Raw genomic sequence first — 12,864 nt, 5'->3', positions numbered from 1 at the left:
TGGTTGTAAGTTTTTCTTGTGTTGAACTTGGGCCTCTTTGGTTCATGCATGCTTTGTTTCCACATTTAGAATTGCATCTCATTGATTGACAGATCCTGCTGGGAAGCAGATGATGAGAAGTGTGGTGCGTTTGATAGAGGTCGAGGGAAAACCAAAACTGCAGCCAGGCTTTCAGGGCAGTGCTGTTGGGGTGCACTTGCCTTTGAATACTTTGTGTCAGCTCTTGTTCACACACCAAGTAGTTTAAATGTGGTGTAGTCCTTTGTGTTGTGAAACATGAAACATTCTGTTTTATTTGTTAGCCAGGTACAGTTTATCCATCCCATTACCCATTTCCTGTCAGATCTAAGTGTGCCTGATGTGTCCGCAGAAGCTGGAAGAACGGAAAGCTCCCAGGGAGTGTGAATAATGAAGGTTGTGATCCACAACCTGCTACAGTGTGCGCAGTGTCTGCAGTACTTGCCGGGAGGACTTGCGGGGACTCCATTTTTTAGACAATATCTTATAGTTAAAGCCAAGTACTGGAGAGCCATGCTGGCCTCCAGTGCACACTTTTTGCCTCAGCCAAAATATTCAGATTACAGGTGTGTGCCAGGTTTTACCTGCCACATGACTGGAGTGTAAACTTAGTATTTACATGTGTTTTATTCAGAATCAGTAAGTGGGTTTTTATTTATTGGTACCTCCTTACTCTGGAGGAAGAATAGTAACAAAGTTGCATTCCTGTTCCTTGGCCTTTTTCTGGTCTGTTTTTTTATTAATGTGTGTGTGTGTGAGAGAGAGACAGAGACAGAGACAGAGACAGATTGCTTGCTTGCTTGATACTTCACAGTAACAAAATAGGCATTGCATTGAAGAGTGGCCTGCTGCCTCGGTCTTTAGTCACCTTTGAAGATGGAGAAACTGATAGCTATGTCAGACCTCAACAAATAAAGGAACTGTGTGAGCACATGTAGCTGTTCCGGCTCGGTGCTTCCCAGCTTCCTGCTTGTCCATCTGCTGAAGCTGGTGCATGATGTGTATTCACACATGCCCTGCCCATTTCTGGTCTGTGTCTTGGGATTGTACTGCTTCCTCCCCACCTTCTCGCAGGCTCTTCTAGTGGAAATGGACCTGTTCCTTCAAGCTGTCCATGAAGCTCAGCACTTTAAAGACAGTACAGGTTAGGGGGAAAGGGACACATACCAATACACAGGGAACAAGACAGCAGACTAGAAGTGTGCTAAGAAGCCCCCAAAGCTAAACACTGGAGCAGTGACAAGAACGGGGCTGGGTGGCCCTGCCTCTGGACCTCTTTCATTGTGAAAGTGAAGGGTAGGGCAGTAAAATGGCTCAGTGGGTAGACAGATGCACTGTGTAAGCCTTGTGACCTGTGTATGGTCCTGGGAAACCACCACAGAAGGGAAAAACCAACTGCTAGAAGTTGTCTTCTGCCCTCCATCCATGCCATGTTTCACACACACACACACACACACACACACACACACACACACACACACACAAATGCACATTTTTACGCTGAGAAACCTGACGAACATGCTTCTGCTGGTTTCCACATGCCCTTCATTCTTACTACTGCTCAAGGCTTTACAACTTAAAATTTTATGTGAAATTTTAACCACAGCCTGGGAAAGTGGTAATGACAATAAGCTATCCAGAAAAATAAAATTTGTATCTCGACTTTTAAAAAGAAAGTAGTAAAGGCTGTAGAATCAATCAGTTTCTTTTTTGTCTTTAAGAATTTTTGCTTTTTACCTTGATTTTCATGTTTAGTTTTACTTTTTGTGTCTTCTCTCACCATGCTTTGCTTGTAAGGAGACATTTTCCTAGAACACAGTTCCAGCCTGCTCTCTTCTGAAGCATGCGGCTTGTCAGTGACAGGCACTCCTCCGTCTAGCCCCAGTGTGAACATCTCGCTCTTCTCTCATTATGCACTCTTGTCAAGGTGAGCTAGTTTGTATTCTTTGAGCAACTAACTACTCCTTTCTTCTGCACGGCCTTCCTGCCATTCAGTGAGACTCTGTTTAGCCTTTCCAGTCTGGTGGGATTGCTTCTAGAAGTAAACTGATCTCTGTCATTTTGTGTAAGGTTCTTTAGGGCCCTCTGGAACAGAAGTGGTCTTATTTCTGGAGCTTTGAACGTTTTGAATGAGTATGCAACCATGTAACATCCCCTAAACTGCAACGAGTACTTCTCATTGTTTTTTATAAGTTACTTTTTTTTTTTGTTTTGTTTTGTTTTTTGTTTTTCGAGACAGGGTTTCTTTGTAGTCCTGGCTTAGTTCTGGCCTCGAACTAAGAAATCCGCCTGTCTCTGACTCCCAAGTGCTGGGATTAAAGGCGTGCGCCACCACCGCCCGGCTATAAGTTACTTTTTAAGTGTTCCAAAACAGTTCCATCCAGTCCACGTTTAAATGGTCAGTTTGCACAAAGTATGGAGGGAAATTTTAGGTCAGAAGCTTAGGTTAAAAGCATTAAGTACTTGTTTAAGTGGAATAAATGCAGATTCATTTAGGGTTTAAGAAAACTGTATTTTTATGAGCCCAGACTCTGGCAGCATCTGCCCAGGCGTCTTTTCGTGTACAAGCCATTGTGTTAGTGTTAGGCTTACTGTGATCAAGCATGACTTCTCTGTTTTAAAGAGAAATGCAAGCTTAGATTTGTGGAAAACATGTTACATCTTCTTTTGGAGAGCCAGCTATCCTGTGAAATTGATGCCTAATTCTCAATCTCTGTTTCCAGTGAAAGCTTGGCAGGATTTTATACATTAGAGAAAGAGTCTAAGAGTGAATAATGCTGTTTGCAAGGGAGCCACTGGAAAGTTGTATTCCGTTGCTTACAACTGATTATGGAGCCGTAGTGGGTGGACTTGCACCAGGTTTTATTCAGTGTCAGAATGGCTGACCTTGAACTTTCCCTAGAGTTTTTGCTGTCCCCCAGAGCTGACTGGGACAGTACAGTTAGTTCAGCGAGGCGTTTCACTTGTTTGGAGGTCAGTAAACAGGCTCACTTGGCAATTTGCAAGCCACGGTCCACAGCACTGGAAGCCATCACTCTGAGCAAGTTTCTTCTGTGTTCTTCTGCTGACTGTTTCAATGATTTGTCCTCATCCTTCTCTGCTTATAATTTCTTTTTTTTTATATAGTTTTTAAAAAAACTATTTATTTATTTATTTATTATATGTAAGTACACTGTCGCTGTCTTCAGACACCCCATAAGAGGGCATCAGATCTCATTACAGATGGTTGTGAGCCACCATGTGGTTGCTGGGATTTGAACTCATGACCTCCAGAAGAATAGTCAGTGCTCTTAACCGCTGAGCCATCTCACCAGCCCCCTCTGCTTATAATTTCAAACGGGAAGACTATTCCATCAGAATCTAGGTGTCACACTTGCGTATGTAATGCATTCTGAGTACTGTCACACCCACCCTCCCCTCTGTCTCCCATCCCTGTCGCCTCTGCCTGCATGCACCTTTCCTACAGTTGTGGTTTTGTTTGGTGATGGCTGGTTTTTTTGTTTGTTTTTTTGGTTTTGGGGTTTCTTTTTTTGTTTTTCGAGACATGGTTTCTCTGTGTAGCCCTGGCTGTCCTGGAATTCACTCTGTAGACCAGGCTGGCCTCGAACTCAGAAATCTGCCTGCCTCTGCCTCCCAAGTGCTGGGATTAAAGGTGTGCGCCACCGCTGCCCGGCGGTGACGGCTGTTTTTAACCAGGACTGTCTTTGTCCATAGGAGCCTGGTGGGCTCACCCTTTGGTACCTAACTGAGGATAGTAACTGTCCCTTCCCCAGAATCCAATAGTTGGGCAGAGAGCTCCTCCTTGATTTGTGATTGGCTGTTGACAGGCTCAGTCTTATAGGTCCAGTGTAGGGGCCCAGCTCCTGTGGAGTCATCTTTACAATGGCTGTCCCCTGCCCTAAAGATAGCATTTGTCAGCTCTTCTCAGGACTGTTGCGTGCCTTTTACTTTCTCTTCCCTGATGCTCTCTGAGCCTCACAGGTGCTATAAATGTTCCCCTTTGGGGCAAGCACTCACTGTCATTTATTCTTAGCAAACTGAGCAGCCATGAGCTTCTGAAGTAACTACTGTTCACTGACATGGTTGGGTCTGAAGGGGCAGAAGTGTGCACCATAAGGTACATTCTAACCAGGTCTTTCAGGGCCACATTTTAATAGGCTTTTGGATATCAAGCCTAGTTTAGGAAGACCTATCTGGCACACGTACTTTAGTAATATGAGTATATCATAGGTGAAGACGATTATCTAGGTCAGCTAATGTAACAGGGAAGTTAAAAAGTCCCTGGTCTACAGAGTGAGTTCCAAGACAGCCAGGACTACACAGAGAAACCCTGTCTCAAAACCAAAAAGTCCCATCAGCAAACAAATTCTTCACTAAGGGCTGGAGAGATGGCTCAGTGGTTAAAAGTACTTCTTGTTCCTGCAGAGAAACTGGGTATGGCTCCTAGCACTCTCATGGGGGATCACAACTGTTGAACTTCAGTTCCAGGGGCACCAGGCACATGTGTGGGGACATACATGTTTATGTATGTACACTTAATGTCCCAGTGGATCATCTTAGTACACAGCATGCTCTGGGACCGTCACTCTGTCCTGTCCTGTGACAAACAGGACCTTGTTTTCCTGTTTGTTTTCAATCTAAAGCATTTCAAGCAACTCACAGACACAATCTTTATAAACCAATAGGAAACATGAGGGCTCATGCTGTGTGTGAGGTGTGCTGCAGTTAAAGTCGAGTGCCAGGCACGGCACCTTGGTGAAGCCACAAGGCGTCCGCACTCCTGGAGCACTTAGCTTGCAGTTTGGAATGATACTAGAGCTTAAAGTCAGGACTGAACTGAGATTTGCATAGGCATGCATAAAGATGAAATCTTAGAGACAGATGATATCTAAGGCAGTATGTAGTCAAAAGAACAAACAAGCTAAGATTAAAAGTTTGGAATGCCCTTGTTCTTATGGATTGGTAGAAAGAAAGCAGCTGGAAGTAACAGTGAGCAAGGGAGAGTCAGGTCAAGACTGTCCAGGCTCTCAGCTTAAGAATGGTCCCCATGCTTGGCACTGACATCCAGTACACCCAGCCTTCCTCCAAGGTCAAGGGAGTGGGCTTCTCACAAACTGGAGCTAGTAACTAGGCTGGCAGATGTTAATCTCCAGCTTGAGAAGTAAGTAGTTGCACACAACAAAAACCATGGCTTCCTTCGGAGGAGTTGTGTTTCTGTTTGTCACTTAGCAGAAAGCACTCGAGGCTTAAAATGTACTGTGTTGTGTCCTGCTCACTTTTTTTAGGCTTTGTGAGCTTAATTTGCATTTTAAAAATGTTGCCTTGAAATGTTTAGGGATGGTTATGCTGTATGCAGTAGTTCAGCCTATGTTCTTCAGTGTTTTAGCCTCAACTATTTTATATACTTATATTTTATTTAAAACTTACTGAATATATTTTAATATATTTTCATAAGAAATGTATATCTATACGTTTCATTATTTTATGCATTATTGATTATAAAGTACTATCACATACATAAAATGCACAAGAGTTTAGTGGCTAGCAAGGGAGCAGGCTCTCCCTGCCACTCACGGGTAGATGGAAGGGGAGGTGCACCTGGCCTAGGACCCCCTTTCCACCTCTCAGTTCATTGTATTTCAGGTCAAGAAATTAGTAGTGGTTATTTTCTTGAAAAACCTGGAAATAAAATTCCTGGGTAAAAAGTACAAGTAATGGCTTTCAGTGGCTGTCTTTTGGCTGGGATTATCCAGCCAATTTTTGCTTGGGGAAGTGGTAAGGGGCCAGCAGTTCCAAAGCCAGTTTGGGTTGGCAGGTGACTGCAGCCTCTGAGGCCCAGCTTTGTTGGCATCGAAACCATCTCTTTCCTACAAGGAGAAGGAGGGGGATGGGGAGGAAGGTGAGGAGGATTCTTTGGTTTGTTTGTTTTAGGACAGGAAATGTGCTGAGCGTGGACATTTGATCCTGTCAAAGGCAGGGAAATCTCTGAGTTCAAGACTAGCCTGCTCTACAGAGCAAATTCTAGGATAACCAAGTCTACACAAAGAAAGAAACCCTGTCTTGGGGGAAAAAAAAATAATAGAACAAAGAAAACCCAGGAAACTGTATAGCATATAAAACCTGCTGAGAGGTGCTTCATGGGTTCCCCAGGGCACTGCTGTGTGGTGGTGTGTGCTTAGCTAGTGATCATTTTATCAGTGGATATGAGGGTCTGCTAAGAAACTCACTCCCGAGTGATGCAGGGTATTTCTAGGGGAAGAAAGGTCTTGATTACAGCCAACAGATCCAAACTGCGATGTCTGGGCTGCTGGGGAGGTAGTTCCGTGGTGAAGGCACGCTCTGCCAAGCCTGATGACCAAGTCCAGGAACCCACATGACAGAAGAGTGGAGCTGATCCCACAGGTTATCCTCTGACCTACACACAAAGTAAACATAAATATAATTAAAATCTAAACAGACATCTGGTTCCAGATTTATTTGTCTGTCTGGTACACGGATGTCGTGACTGGGAGAGAATATCCAGGACCACTGAGACGGGAAGTGGCCCAGGGTTTCTCACCTGTGCTGTGTCTCACACCTGTCACTGCTGCTTAAGAGTTTGACCCTGAGCAGGAAGCTCGCCCTCACGTTGCCTGTGTTGCACTCAGCCTCTGAAATGAGGACAGTGCCTCTCTGTTGAGTACTTGTGAGCATTTAACTGAAGCTTCGCATGGTAAATGTTTTTAGGATGGGTGTGTCAGCCATCCTACAGTGTACCTCTCTAGGGCGTTGGATATGAAAATCCATTGCTGGACCAGGGTGTCTGATGGGCTAGGTGTGAATGTTGAAAATGTTTGAGTTTTTGTATTTTAAATTCCTATCAGAGGGAGAGTTCTGTATGCCTCTTAAGTGGTTTGGGATTTTTTTTTTTTCTTGTTAGTATCTGTTGACTGGTGTGGTTAGGAATAATTTTTAATTATGGAAGTAATATAATATGCTTCATGACAGATAGTGAAATGCCTTCTCCGTGCTGTTGGCATTGGTTCTCCTTTGTTTCATTCTGCTGCGGTTAGTTTTGAGACCCCCATCTCATTTTGTAGCCTTGCCTGATGGCAGACAAGTTATTTAGCCTAGGCTACTGACAGCTGCTGAGAAGGCCCAGAGCCTTCTGGGGCCGCCATGTCTGCATGCTTGAGTTTGGGTGGTTTGTAATAGATGGGGGCTGGTTAGCTTCAGTTTTGAATTTCAGTTGCAAAGTCACTCATTTCTTCCCCCAGCCTCACAGCTTCTGAGGGGAAGACTTAGGACCAGTGGCCATCCGGCTCCCAGCAGCTTCTGCTGGGCTAGGCTGGGCCGCTGTGCTGAAGGTGCCTGAAAAGCTGTAGCAGCAGAGCTCACCAGCTCTGGAGAAAGCCATTTAACTGAGCTGTGTTATGAAAGGCTCTAATAATAGATGCTGCCACTTGAAGGAAATGCCACAGCCCACTGGTACTGCAGAGGCTCCCTGTGTGAGGGAGGCCGAGGCTCCCTGTGAGGGAGGCCCTGCTGCCTGATGTCACAGCTCCGCAGCTCCATTTACATAAGGGACACTGGCTCACATGGTTACATAAAAGCGGGCTGTGCTAGGGTTTTTGCTTACTGGAAGTCTGACTGGAGGCCCAAGCATCAACGTACCTGTTGAGATTATTGTCCCATCAGACCCAGGAAGCAGATGGTCTAGAGCAGAGTGCATCAACACCGTGAAGCAGACCCTAGTCTGAAGATAGAGGCTTGTCTCATAGTGTTCTCAACTGCTTCCTCATTGATTTGTCTAATATAAAATAAGGAAAAACCTCAGTGGTAAATGTTCACCCTTCCGAGTTGAAAGTAGTGCCCAAGAATTCAGAGCGGATTTTCAGCAGTCTAATAACTTGCATGGCCCTGCTAGTGACCATGAAATACCCCCACCTTGCCCATTTCAAGTGATGCCAATTGCCTCAGTCATTCTGTCCTTACAACTGAAAAGGCCAAGGACTCCCAATTAACACTGCCTGGGAGTTGTTAAATACTGAGTTTTGGGGGCTGGAGAGATGGCTATTCTTCCAGAAGATCTGGATTCAGTTTCCAGCTCCCATATTGCAGTTCACAACTGTCTGTAACTCCAGTTCCAGGGGATTCAGTACCCTCACACAGACACACATGCAGGTGAAACACCAATGCACATAAAAATAAACTATAAAAAAAAAAAAAATCCCAGCACTCAGGTGGCAAAGGCAGGTGGATCTCTGAGTTCTAGGACAGCCTGGTCTACAGAGACAGAATAACCAGGATTATAAGGTTCTCCTTGTCTTGAAACCCTGTCTCAAAACAACCACCACCACCTACCTGAGTTTTGAGTGTTTGCCCTTGTGTACAGTAACAGCAGCCATACAGCCCAGCACTGCAGAAGGCCAAAGCACTCATAGACACTTGTTTCAGTTAATAACTGAACACAGGAGTATGTTCTGGGATTTAAATAGCCAGATGTAAGGCTGTCAGGACACCAAGCTGGGACCTATCTGCCTGACCCCCCCCCGTATGCCCTCCCTCCATCTCTTTCTGCCTGACCCCCACTGTATGCCCTCCCTCCATCTCTTTCTGCCTGACCCCCCCTGTATGCCCTCCCTCTATCCCTTTCTGCCTGACCCCCCCTGTATGCCCTCCCTCCATCCCTTTCTGCCTGACCCCCCCTGTATGCCCTCCCTCCATCCCTTTCTGCCTGACCCCCCCTGTATGCCCTCCCTCCATCCCTTTCTGCCTGACCCCCCCCGTATGTCCTCCCTCCATCCCTTTCTGCCTGACCCCCCCTGTATGCCCTCCCTCCATCCCTTTCTGCCTGACCCCCCCTGTATGCCCTCCCTCCATCCCTTTCTGCCTGACCCCCCCTGTATGCCCTCCCTCCATCCCTTTCTGCCTGACCCCCCTGTATGCCCTCCCTCCATCCCTTTCCTGCAGTTGTTGACTGCCAGCAAAGCAATGCTGCCCACTTCTTTTCTAAAGCGTCCTCCAGGCTTAAGTACAAGTGCTGCCAGTTGAAGATCCCTTTCCAAAAGGAAGGTGACTGAGTCAATGCCTCTACTGTGCTGCAGACATTCTTACTGGGTCATGACAGGTGATATGCTTGTTTTAGGTTCTGGACATTTGAGGAGGGAATAAACATTTTTGTCATTTGGAATTAAGAAGCCTAGTTTTCTGACCCTGGCAGGCATGTCCTTGAGTACCTGAGGTCTGAATTTCTGGGTAGTACCAGGTGAGCTTGAAGAAGATCTTGGTTTTTCTGAGGTCTAGTACAGTGAAGACTACCTTTGGCATTGTTCTGAGGCTTAATTGAGATCTTGTGGAAGCACATAAAATAAGGGGAATCAACAGAACAGTACTCAGTAGCCTCTATGGGCCACAGCAGGGGACGAAGGTGACAACAGTTCTGCTGTGTGTGGAGCCAGAGTGCTACCTCAGGTCACAGAAGCAGCATTCTGTGAACACAGTCCTTCCTACAGAGTTAATGAAGCTGCCAGCGGTGCCAAGATGATTGTTGGTGACCAGTTGCTAAGTGATTTATGGACCCTGAGTATAAACATTGTAGTTTTAAGATTTTACAGAATTTACTGTGCAGGTCAATGACTCCATTCCACTGACTCCTTCTGGAATCACAGATGGTTTTGTTTTTGTTTTTAGTGTTTGTTGTTTTGTGTGTTCAGTCCTCCAGTGGAAGAACACGTCTGGAAGTGGTGTGAGGCCTAAGCAGATGACTTTTTATGTACTTTTTACCGGCCATGATTTACACTGCCAGTAGTCTACATCTCTAGAGCTGGAGCCCAGCAGCACAGGCTCACCTGCCACCCAGGGAAAAAAAAAGTCAAGCATCTAATGTTGCCCCTGGAAGCTGATGACAAAACTGAAGTGTAAGGGGAAACCCTAAGAAAGATGGAGGCAGAGGGAGCAGGAAGAGACCGATCAGCCTTCATTCTAAGCTGCTATCCTCACACGTGAAGGAGGAAGGGCAGAAAAGGCCGAAAGATGGCAACACAGTTCTGGGGCTGCTTTCTGGCATGTCAGTAGGAGCTCCAAGGAAAAGGTGCTCAGGGGAGGAGCTCGTGTGCCTGCCGGAGCTCGTGTGTACTGGGCAGCGTGGAGCCAGCACTGTGCCTGCCTGCTGCATCCCTTTCTGGACCACTGCCAGGACTGATCACCCTGGTACCTGTCTCTGGCCCCTCCATGCAGCTTAGAGTCTACTGTGTTGACCAGAGGGTGCTGTCAGCCAGGTGGGGTCAGCTCTAAAGTAGGCTGCTCATCAGATCCCTTTCTCGGGTCCAGATAACCTGGGCTTTGCACGCCTCCAGATCCAGGAAAAAGAGAACAAGGGCTAGGATGGGGTGGTCAGTTTGGACTTAGTGTCTAAGAGAACCGCCCTAAGCAGGGAGTGAGATGGCCTGACCTCCATTTGCTGAGGAATGTTCTGCCTCCTCGTGGTGTGGAGGGTCAAATGGAAGGGATAGGGCGTGAGAGTAGCTTAGGAGCTATTCAATGACGATGAACAAACCAGAGGGTGAGAAGTCAATCCTTAGGATCTACTGGACCAGCAGGTCTTCTGTGAGAGAAAAGGAGGTAACAGTGCCTCAGATGGGAGTGTGGGCAGTGAGGCTCTGCAGAAACAACGGAAGATTGAAGAATTCAGGGCCAGGAAGGAGGTTCGAGCAAGCATCCTGATAGGACGTCCGTCAGTCAGCCATGTGGCAGCATCACGCAACATGCAGTTGAAGTACAACATCTAGAGACAATGCACGAGTCCAGGGGAGAGTTTGGGTGGAGCCAGAAATTCAAAGTTGTCAATACTTATCATCAGTTTACCCTATGGTATTGCAGAAATATAGAAAAAGGTACATGGAGACGAGCCCTTGGATCAACCCCATCATTCAGAGCTGAGGAAGCAGCAAGAGAGGAAGAGGGCATGGGTCTCAGAAGGTCTGAAGAGGGTGCTTGTCAGATGGAGGCATGGGGGTAGAAGCTACCTCCGTGGGTTAAAGAAACAGTGTAGGAAGGCAGACCAGCCTGTACAGGCCTCTGCAGGAATCCTGGGTTAAAAGAACTGAAGAGGTCTGGAGAACAGAAAGGCAGCACAGAAGCTAGTGTCTGGTCAGGACAGGCTTCCTGAGGGCAAGAGAGGGCCCAAGTGTAGTCCTGAGTGTGCCTCTGACCCAGCGCTGCAGCTGGAGCCAAAGCCCTTTAGCTAAGTAGAATGGAAGAACTGCCTTCCTGCCATAACGGAGGAGCACTGTGTACTGCCATATTAGACTTCCTGGGTGTCAGCACAAAATGTCAGGCCAAAAATCAATTGTCATTAATTTTGTAAAGTTTTCCCAAGTTCTTGCTTGGCTCCTGACAGGTGAACAAATGGTAGCGCTGAGTGATGGACTGTTTACAAGGATCAAAGTTCACGGTGGGAGGCCTGGAAAGAATGTGCTAGTTAGCCATTCAGAACCTCACCAGGAAGGCTTTAAACCAAAGAGCCCACACAAGTCGTAAGGCAAGTCTCGAGCAGCCTTGGTGTGCCTGGTTCCCTTCTGTGTTCACGGAGCAGCTGAAGAACTCCCCCCCCCCCCCTTTTGCACGGGAGAGTAGTGTGGAGGAAGGGTGAGCAGGGTGTGAAACAGGAAACGTTTCCAGTTACCGACAGAAGTATCTGTAGAGAGTGTAGACCCTGAAACCAGGCTCCTGCTAGCACGCTAGAGCTCCGGTGTGCAGGGTCACAGAGAAGCAGACTTCCAAAGCTATCCTTAGCCACTGTCTAAGGAACAGTGGAGGTGATCAGAAGTTAGCATAGGGGAGCAGTTCAACAGTGGGGACCACAGGCCTGCCCAGCAGCTACAGGTCATAAGATGGAGAACAGTGTACTGTCCCCTTTGAGCCTTTGATAGACTGTTCTGTCTGCTCAAAATACATTTGATGAAGTTCTTAACCAACTTCATATCTGAGGAAAAGATGCAAGCAGGCAGGTATGCTATCCAGATCTATCACCAAAAGGAAGGATCCAAGAGTTTCCCGTTTCATATAGAAGGTGGTGTGGAAATAGAGAAGCAAGGACAGTGTCTAGGCACTAGCAGGAGGACCCTGTGCTGTCCTAGAACTCATTCTGGGGCCACACGGAGACTCCTGGATGAAGAAACCATTTCACTGAGATTAGACTGGAGACTTTACAAGCTGTAGAGGATTCCATGATCCATGAACAGAAAACAAAAGTGAGTTTGGTATGAGGGGTGGGGACCTAAGAAGTCGGTTCTGTCATAGTCACATGACCAGTGGAAGAGGAAAGCAGCCCAGACGTGAGTGCTGGGTGGCGCACCCCTCTACTGGGTGTGAACTCTGGCATCAGACAGGCTGCCCAGGTGCTAAGAATCAGATTCTGGGTCACTTATTGATTGCCTTTGTATCAAATTTAGAGAACTAAAGGATGGGAGAGAGGTGGCTTCAGGACTCTGCATTGGGTAGCATCTGCTGCCTGAGATTCCTTGAGTAGATGGGCTACAGCCTGAACATCTTGTTAGAGCTTGACTGTGCTTACCTTAGGTGACAAATACAGTCATCATTTCTGTAGAGGAAAGCTTTCAAAAAAAACATTTTTCTAGGGGCTGGGGATATAGCTCAATTAGAGCATATGCAGAGGCCCTGGATTAAATCTCCAGTGTGCCTGCCCTGTCCTCCACAGATACTTTCCTAATGCCAAGGTGTGTGGATTTGCAGGTCTGAGTGCTAGAGTCACCTGGCAAATAATTAAAACTACAAATACCCGAGCTTCCTGCAGATGAGTAGCTGTGCTGGGCGTGGCTGGCAGCCTTTGCTTTAAGCTTTCCA

Source organism: Arvicanthis niloticus, chromosome 13 (assembly GCF_011762505.2).
Source record: "Arvicanthis niloticus isolate mArvNil1 chromosome 13, mArvNil1.pat.X, whole genome shotgun sequence".
NCBI lineage: Eukaryota > Metazoa > Chordata > Mammalia > Rodentia > Muridae > Arvicanthis > Arvicanthis niloticus.
Note: the sequence above shows the minus strand (reverse complement) of the source record.